At 48.9% G+C, this 7,689-nt stretch overlaps 1 protein-coding gene across 1 annotated transcript in view; it reads right to left on the bottom strand.

Annotated features, from left to right (window-relative positions):
• FBLN1 (fibulin 1) overlaps nucleotides 1-7,689 on the bottom strand; it is a 99,054-nt gene that overhangs the window by 13,807 nt on the left and 77,558 nt on the right. The window lies entirely within an intron of this gene.

The raw sequence follows: 7,689 nt of genomic DNA, 5'->3' as shown, positions 1-7,689 counted from the left end.
CCCATCCACCCAACCATTCACCCATTCATTCATCCATGCACCATCGTTCACAACTTCCTTATCCATCCACCCAATATAGGGGACTCTGCGTAGGGAAAGTTCCACAGAGGAACTGACATTTAAGTTGGGTTTTAAAGAACAAGTAGGAGTCCAGGAAGCAAGAAAGACCTGTACAAAGCCCAGAGGTATGACGCTTGAGGCAAGTTCTGGTAGCAACGTTGATCCTAGAGTGAGATGGGCAGGAGAGGAGGGCTGCTGCAGGGGACCCTGCTCCTGGTCAGAACCAGGAAGCTGGCTCAGCAGTCTCCTGGCTTCCTTCCCACCCCCACCCCCACCGATTCCAGACCAAGGTCCTTCTGGAACCACCCATCTCCTTACTGGCTTAAAGCGAGGGAGGGAGAGGGAGAAGAGGGGCCCCTTCTGTCCAACTTGTTGACAGCCGTTAGGAAGGCTCCCAGCGTAGTGCCATCATCCACGCCACCCCACAGTTACTTGCTACCTCCTGGGTGCTGGGCGTGGCTCATCCTGCCCTCCTGTGTCACCTCGTACCTTGTCCCCTTGCTTTGTCACACTGCTGCTCATCGCAGCAAACGTTCAAAGTCAAACTGGTCCTTCTGTTCAGCAGCAAGGTCTGCCTGGTGCTCATCCCTGACCTGCCTGTCCCCAAGGCAGGGCCTGGGGCAGGCACACGGGGAGGGCCACAGTCATGTTTACTGAGTAAGACGAAGGCAGAAGAAAGGACAGAAATGGAGACGAGAGGGAAGGTGAGGCAAAGGGGAGGAGGAAAAGCAGCCTCAAGGCGCCCACAGTCCAGAAAGGACAACAGCACTGTCCTGCAGGCAACGGAAGCCCGCGAAGCCTCTAAGCGAGAGCTGCTACATTGGGAATGACCACTCCAGCGGCGAAACGCAGGCCGGAGAGAGAGAGAGGGGCATTTCTGCGCTGCCTGGCTTGCCCGTCCCACCTGCTGGCGTGTTTACCTCCCCATCTTTCCAGAAGCCCCAGGAAAGAAAAATTATAAAAGGCCCCGACGCCGCGTCCGACTGTATTAATCTTCCAAATCCTCGTCCTGGCATTTCTGCTCCGGGTCTCAGACGCTGCTGGTATTCGGGGGCATGTCCGTGCCTCTTACAGATATAATTAAGCCTTTTTTCCCCCTTTGAAAAATGCAGGCTCCCTCGGGCACTTCACCTTCTTGTCTGTCTCTGCTTTGCAAGATGCGGCTGACGTATGGGGGATCCAGGAGCCGCAACCCTGAGCGTCCAGGGCTGATGGGAGACCGACGTCACCTCTTGGGGCTGTGGTCCACATCCTGGCCCTCAAGGCCATCACCAGCTTCTTCCCTTGGAGGCTGCAATTGGACGTCCATGAACAATTTCCAACGATGCAAAGTCAGCTGCACTGATTCTGACGACTGACGTGAGACACTGATTCCTGAAGGGCCTCGGTCATTGTCCCGGCTTCCTGATTGGGCCCTGCCACTGAGCAGCTGTGTGACCTTGGGCAAGCCACCCTCCCTCTTTGAAGCTCAGCCTCCAACTCAAAAGTCCTGTGACTCTAACTGATAAAACGTGATGGAATGAACAGGGTTGTTGGTGTGTCCTCAACAAACAAGATGAAGAACCTAGAGACTGTCTCATGGGAATGGGTGTTTCCGGAAAAGGCAGTTATCTGAGTTGGAAGAGGCAGAGGTAAGACTTTTCAAATGAAAGCCACATGTCATCATTCAACTCCATTCCATTCTAGTCCCCTCCACTCCATTTCACTCCACTCCACTCCACTCCACTCCGTTGAACTCCACTCCACTCCATTCCCTTCAACTCCACTCCATTCCATTCAGCTCCCCTCCACACCGTTCCACTCCATTCTGTCCCATCTCTTCCCTCCCAACAAGAGAATAAACTCACAGTGTGATATTGTGTGGATGAAACTTCCGGAACTTTATTGCCCTTCCCAAACCAAACCAAACCAGATGCTCCTGAGTGGACTCTGACTCAGGGTGAACCACGTGGGTCAGAGTGGAACTGCTTTCCACAGCGTTGTCAAGGTTGTGACTTTGGGAAGCAGATCACAAGGCCTTTCTTCTCAGGCACCTCAGGATGGGTTGACACCACCAACCTTTTGGTCAGTCGTCGAGCGTGTCACCATTCACGCCACCCAGGGACTCTGTTGTTGTTGTTGTGAGGTGCTGTCGCGTCAGCTCTGACTCATAGTGACCCGTGTACAACAGAATGAGACCCTGCCCGGTCCCGTATCAGCCTCACAAACCTCGCTACACCTGAGCCCATCATCGCAGCCACTGTGGCACCCCATTTTGTTGAAGGTCTTCCCCTTCTTGGCTGACCCTCTACTTTACTAAGCATGGTATCTTTCTCTAGGGAATGGTCCCTTCTGACAACATGACCAAAGTAGGTGAGATGGAGTCTGGCCATTCTCGCTTCCAAGGAGTATTCCGGCTGCACTTCTTCCAGGACAGATTTGTTTGTTCTTTTGGCAGTCCACAGTACTTTCAGCATTCTTCACCAGCACCACAACTCAAAAGGATCAACTCTTCTTTGGTCTTTCTTATTCATTGTCCAGCTCTCACGTGCATATGAGGAGATTGAAAATATCATGGCTTGGGTTAGGAACATCTTAATCTTCAAGAAGACGTCTTTGCTCTTCAGCACTCAAAAGAGGTCTTTTGTAGATCTGCCCAGTGCAATACATCGTCTGATGTCTTGACTGCTGCTTCCATTGGTGTTGACTGTGGAACCAAGTAATATGAAATCTTTAACAACTTCAATCTTTTCTCCATTTATTGTGATGTTGCTTATTGGTCCAGTTGTGAGGATTTTCATTTTCTTTATGTTGAGATGTAATCTAGACTGCAGACTGAAGTATTTAATCTTCATCAGTAAGTGCTTCAAAGTTGTGTCATCTGCACATTGCAGGTTGTTAATAAGTCTTCCTCAAATCCTGATGCCACACTCTTCTTCATATAGTCCAGCTTCTTGGATTATTTGCTCAGCATACAGATTGAGTAAGTATGGTTAAAGGATACAACCCCTGACACACTCCCTTCCTAATTTTAAACTATGCAGTGTCCCCTTGTTCTCTTTGAACAACAGCCTCCTGGTCTACGTACAGGTTCCTAATGAGCACAATCAAGTGTTCTGGAATTACCATTCTTCTCAATGTTATCCATTTGTTATGATCCACACAATCAAATGATTTTGCATAGTCAATAAAACACAGGTAAACACCTTTCTGGTATTCTTTGCTTTGAGTCAAGATCCACCTGACATCAGCAGTGATATCCCTCATTCCACATCCTCTTCTGATCCAGCTTTCAGTTCTGGAAGCTCTGTCAGTATACTGCTACAACCATTTTTGAATTATCTTCAGCAAGATTTTACTTGCATGTGATATTAATGGTACTGTTCAATAATTTCCACATTCTGTGGGATCACTTTTCTTTGGAATGGGTACAAATATGGATTTTTTTCTAGTCAGTTGGCCAGGTATCTGTCTTCCAAATTTCTTGGCACAGACAAGGGAGTGCCTCCAGTGTGGCATCTGTTTGTTGAAACATCTCAATGGGTATTCTGTCAATTCCTGGAGCCTTGTTCTTCGCCAGTTCCTTCTGTGCAGCTTCGACTTCTTCCTTCAGTACCATTGGTTCTTGATCATATGCCACCTCCTGAAATGCATGAACACCGACCAGTTCTTTTTGGTACAGTGACTCTGTGTATTCCCTTCCATCTTCTTTTGATGCTTCCTGCATCATTCAATATTTTGCCTATAAAATCTTTCAATGTTGCCACTTAAGGCTTGATTTTTTCCTTCAGTTCTTTCAGCTTGAGAAATGCTGAGCATGTTCTTCCCTTTTGGTTTCCTAACTCCATGTCTTTGCATTTCATTATAATAATTGACTTTGTCTTCTCAAGCTGCTCTTTGAAATCTTCTGTTCAGCTCTTTTATCTTGTTGTTTCTTCCATTTGCTTTAGCTAATCTCCATTCAAGGGCAAGTTTCAGTCTCTTCTGACATCCATTTTGGTTCTTTTCTTCCTATCCTTTTTAATGACCTCTTGCTTTCTTCATGTACGATGTTCTTGACATCATCCCACAGTTCCTCTGGTTTTCGGTCATTGGTGTTCAATGCATCAAATCTATTCTTTAGATGATCTCTAAATTCAGGAGAGATATAATCAAGGTCATATTTTGGTTCTCACAGACTTATTTTAATTGTCTTCAGCTTCAAGTTGAACTTGCATATGAGCAACTGATAGTCTTTTCCACAGTCAGCTCCTGGCCTGCTTTCGGCTGAAGATATTGAGCTTCTCCATCGCCTCTTGCCACAGATGTAGTCAATCTGATTCCTGTGTAGTCCAACTGGCGAAGCCCACATGTACAGCCATTGTTTGTGTTGTTGAAAAAAGGTATTTGCAATGAATAGGTTGTTGGTCTTGCAAAATTCCATCATGCTACCTCCAGGGTTGTTTCTGTCACCAAGGCCATATTTTCCAACTATTGGTGATTCTTCTTTGTTTCCACCTTTTGCATTCCAGTCACCAGTGATAATTAACACATCCTGATTGCATGTTTGGTCAATTTCAGACCACAGAAGTTGGTAAAAATCTCCGATTTCCTCATCTTTGGCTTTGGTGGTTAGTGCATAAATTTGAGTAATAGTAGTATTAACTGGTCTTCCTTTTAGGCATATGGATATTATCCTAACACTGACAGCATTGTACATTCTTTATGACAATGAATGCCACGCCATTCCTCTTCAATTTGTCATTCCCGGCAGAGTAGAGCATATTGTTGTCTGATTCAAAATGGCCAAAACCAGTCCATTTCAGCTCATTATTGAATAAGATATCGATCTTTATGGATTCTATTTCATTTTTGTCAACTCCAATTTTCCTAGATTCATACTTTATACATTCCCACATTCTGATTATTAATGGATGTTTGCAGCTGTTTCTTCCCATTTTGACTTGTGCCACATCAGCAACTGGAGGTCCCAAAAGCTTTACTCCATCCATATCATCAAGGGTGGCTGTACTCTGAGGGGGCAGCTCTTCCCCAGTTGTATTTTGAGTGCCTTCTGACCTGAAGGGCTCATCTTCCAGCACTGTATCAGACAATGTTTCAGGGCTATTCATAAAGTTTTCCAGTAATATATGTGACAGTGTTTTGCTGCTATTCATAAAGCTTTCACTGGCCAATTCTTTGAGAAGTGGATGGTCCCTTCCTTCTTCTGAGTCTGTCTTAGTCTGGAAGCTCTGCTGAGACCTGTCCACCATGGGTGACCCTACTGGTATTTGACATACTGGTGGCATAGCCTCCAGCCTCACAGCAACACACAATCCACCACAGGAGGACACTAACAGACGAGCAGTGGAGGGACTTCTTTACTGAGTCATAAATACAGAGCAAAACACAGAGAAGAATCTGGAATTGCAGAGTGACCATGTTGGTATTTGGCAGTGGGGGGAAATGAGTTCCTGAAACACTGTCTTTTCTACTCGCCCTGAAAAACACCAAGTTAAAAACTTGGAAGGAAGGAGGACAGGTGTCGGGCCGCATAGTTAAAATACCAAATATCACTCAACATGTCTCAGCAAAACTTGTCACCCATATTTCTTGATTATTATAAATGTGCTCACTCCTCACATTGCCCGTGAGCAAAACTGGACAGTTTGGATGGGGCGCTGCAGGCAGCTGCATTAAAAGAGAAAACTCCAGAGCCTAGCTCTCCTTTTTGGGGAGAAACATGAAAAGAAATGTCACTGTGGGAGGACCCCTGTGCAGGGTCACAGAGACGGACACTTCTGTAGCATGGTGTCGTTGTCCTCTCCTTCCCCCATGTCGACCCCAGGCAGCTGGTGGTCTTTGTGTTTATGGAGGAAGAAGGAGGTCTTCAGTGGTGTAGATGGTTGAAGCGCTCGGACATTAACTGAAGGTTTGGAGGTGCCAGTCCACCCAGAGCTGCCTTGGAAGAAAGGCTTGGTGATCTCCTCCTGAACAGTCAGCCCCTGAGAACCCTCTGGGGCCCAGTTCCCCTCTCTTTACACACAGAGCCACTGTGAGTCGGAGTTGTCTTCACAGCAACTGGGTGGAAGAGGAAGACGGCTCAGTGGGTCAAATGAGCTGCTGAAGACCAGGCAGCCAGTAAGTGCAGAACTGGGGATTGCACCCAGACCCCAGGCCACTGTTCTTCCCACTAGGCCACGTGGCCTCACCAAAGGAAGAGAAGGCCAGAGCAGTATTCTGGAAAGTTCCAGAGCAATTCTATCCTTTGCTGAGCCCCCAGCTCCCACACATGTATCAGAGCACTCAGATCTCTCTAGGCACTCCCCAGGTGGGCTGCTCAAACCCAACAGCCCAACCATGGACTCCAGCCTCCTCCTCCAAACGCTGCCTCTCCTCACCCCCACTGTCCAGCGGCCCCCCAGCCTGCAACATGGCATCACGCTCCATTGGAGTGTCACATTCCTGCACATCAATCCACCAACTGTCCCCAGCTGCTCTCCTGCACCCGCAAGCCCACCTCCCCTCAGTCCACCATTTCCATCTGAGCTCTGACAACAGCCTCCTCCTCACCCCCACATGGCCTCCCCCTGCAGCCCCAGCCAGCCTCCTGGTACGCCACTCTCACTGGGGTTCCTCACGTGGCTCTGTCTCAATCTGTCCTCGCCCTCCCACCTGACTGCAGGCTCACTGAGGGTGAGGTGCACCTAGATGGGGCCCCCTGCCATCCTGCCTGCCGAGGCCTGAGCACCCCATGCTCTGGCCATGCTGAAACCCTTGCAATCCCTCGAGCTCCCCGTGGCCCTCCAGATGGGCAAAGGCCACAGGAGAGCAAGACGGGTATGAGTCTGGCCAACCCCCTTGACCTGGGTCTCCGACCTGGGACATGGTGACTGGTCTTGCATCTGTTTCCCCAGAATTAAGGCCACACTGTCTCCTTTGTAAAAAAAAAAAAAAAAAAAAGTAAATCTACAACAAAAACCCAGTTGCAGACTCCTGGTGAGCCTGTGTGTGTCAGAGCACAGCTGTGCTCCAGGCTTTACAATGGCTCATTACTGGGGACTAGGGCACCAGCCCCTTCTTCTGAGGTGCCTCTGATCCAAACCTCCAACCTTCCAGGCAGCAGCCGAGTGCGTTCACTTTTCCACACTCAAGGACTCTATCTCTCTGTACAGCCACTCCTCGGAAGGAAGGTTGGGCAATCCTACTTCCGTAGTGATAACTGCCTCGGAAAGCCAAGGAGGGGTCGCTAGGAGTCGGGGCCAACTTGATGGCAAATAACAACAACAACAACACAGAAGGATTGGAGGCCGGCCTGGGATGCAGCCAGGGTAGGGACAATAATTCATGCCTGTCGCCTTGGAGCAGCATTCTCTGTTCTTCATTCACTGGCTGTGCTCAGAGCACGTGCTCTGGGCACACACCGTGCTGGGTGCTGGGGTCACCAGCATCGACCAGCCTTGGTCTGGTCCTCGTGGAGCTCTCGGTCCACAGAGGGGACAGAGGCAGTGACGGAAGTCAGGAGACGCTGGTGCAGATGAGCAGAAGGGCTTGGGTGGAGCCAGAGGGAAACACGCCCCCAAAGCTGGTGCCAGGTTCATGGGGAGTGATTGCCCAGCTGATGTTGCAGGGCAAGGCAGGGAAGAGGTTGGGGGAGAGGCGTGGACACGG

The sequence above is a fragment of the Orycteropus afer genome, unplaced genomic scaffold, assembly GCF_000298275.1.
Source record: "Orycteropus afer afer isolate SDZICR_OR568_19922 unplaced genomic scaffold, OryAfe1.0 scaffold00524, whole genome shotgun sequence".
NCBI lineage: Eukaryota > Metazoa > Chordata > Mammalia > Tubulidentata > Orycteropodidae > Orycteropus > Orycteropus afer.
This window is presented reverse-complemented; position numbering and strand designations above follow the sequence as displayed.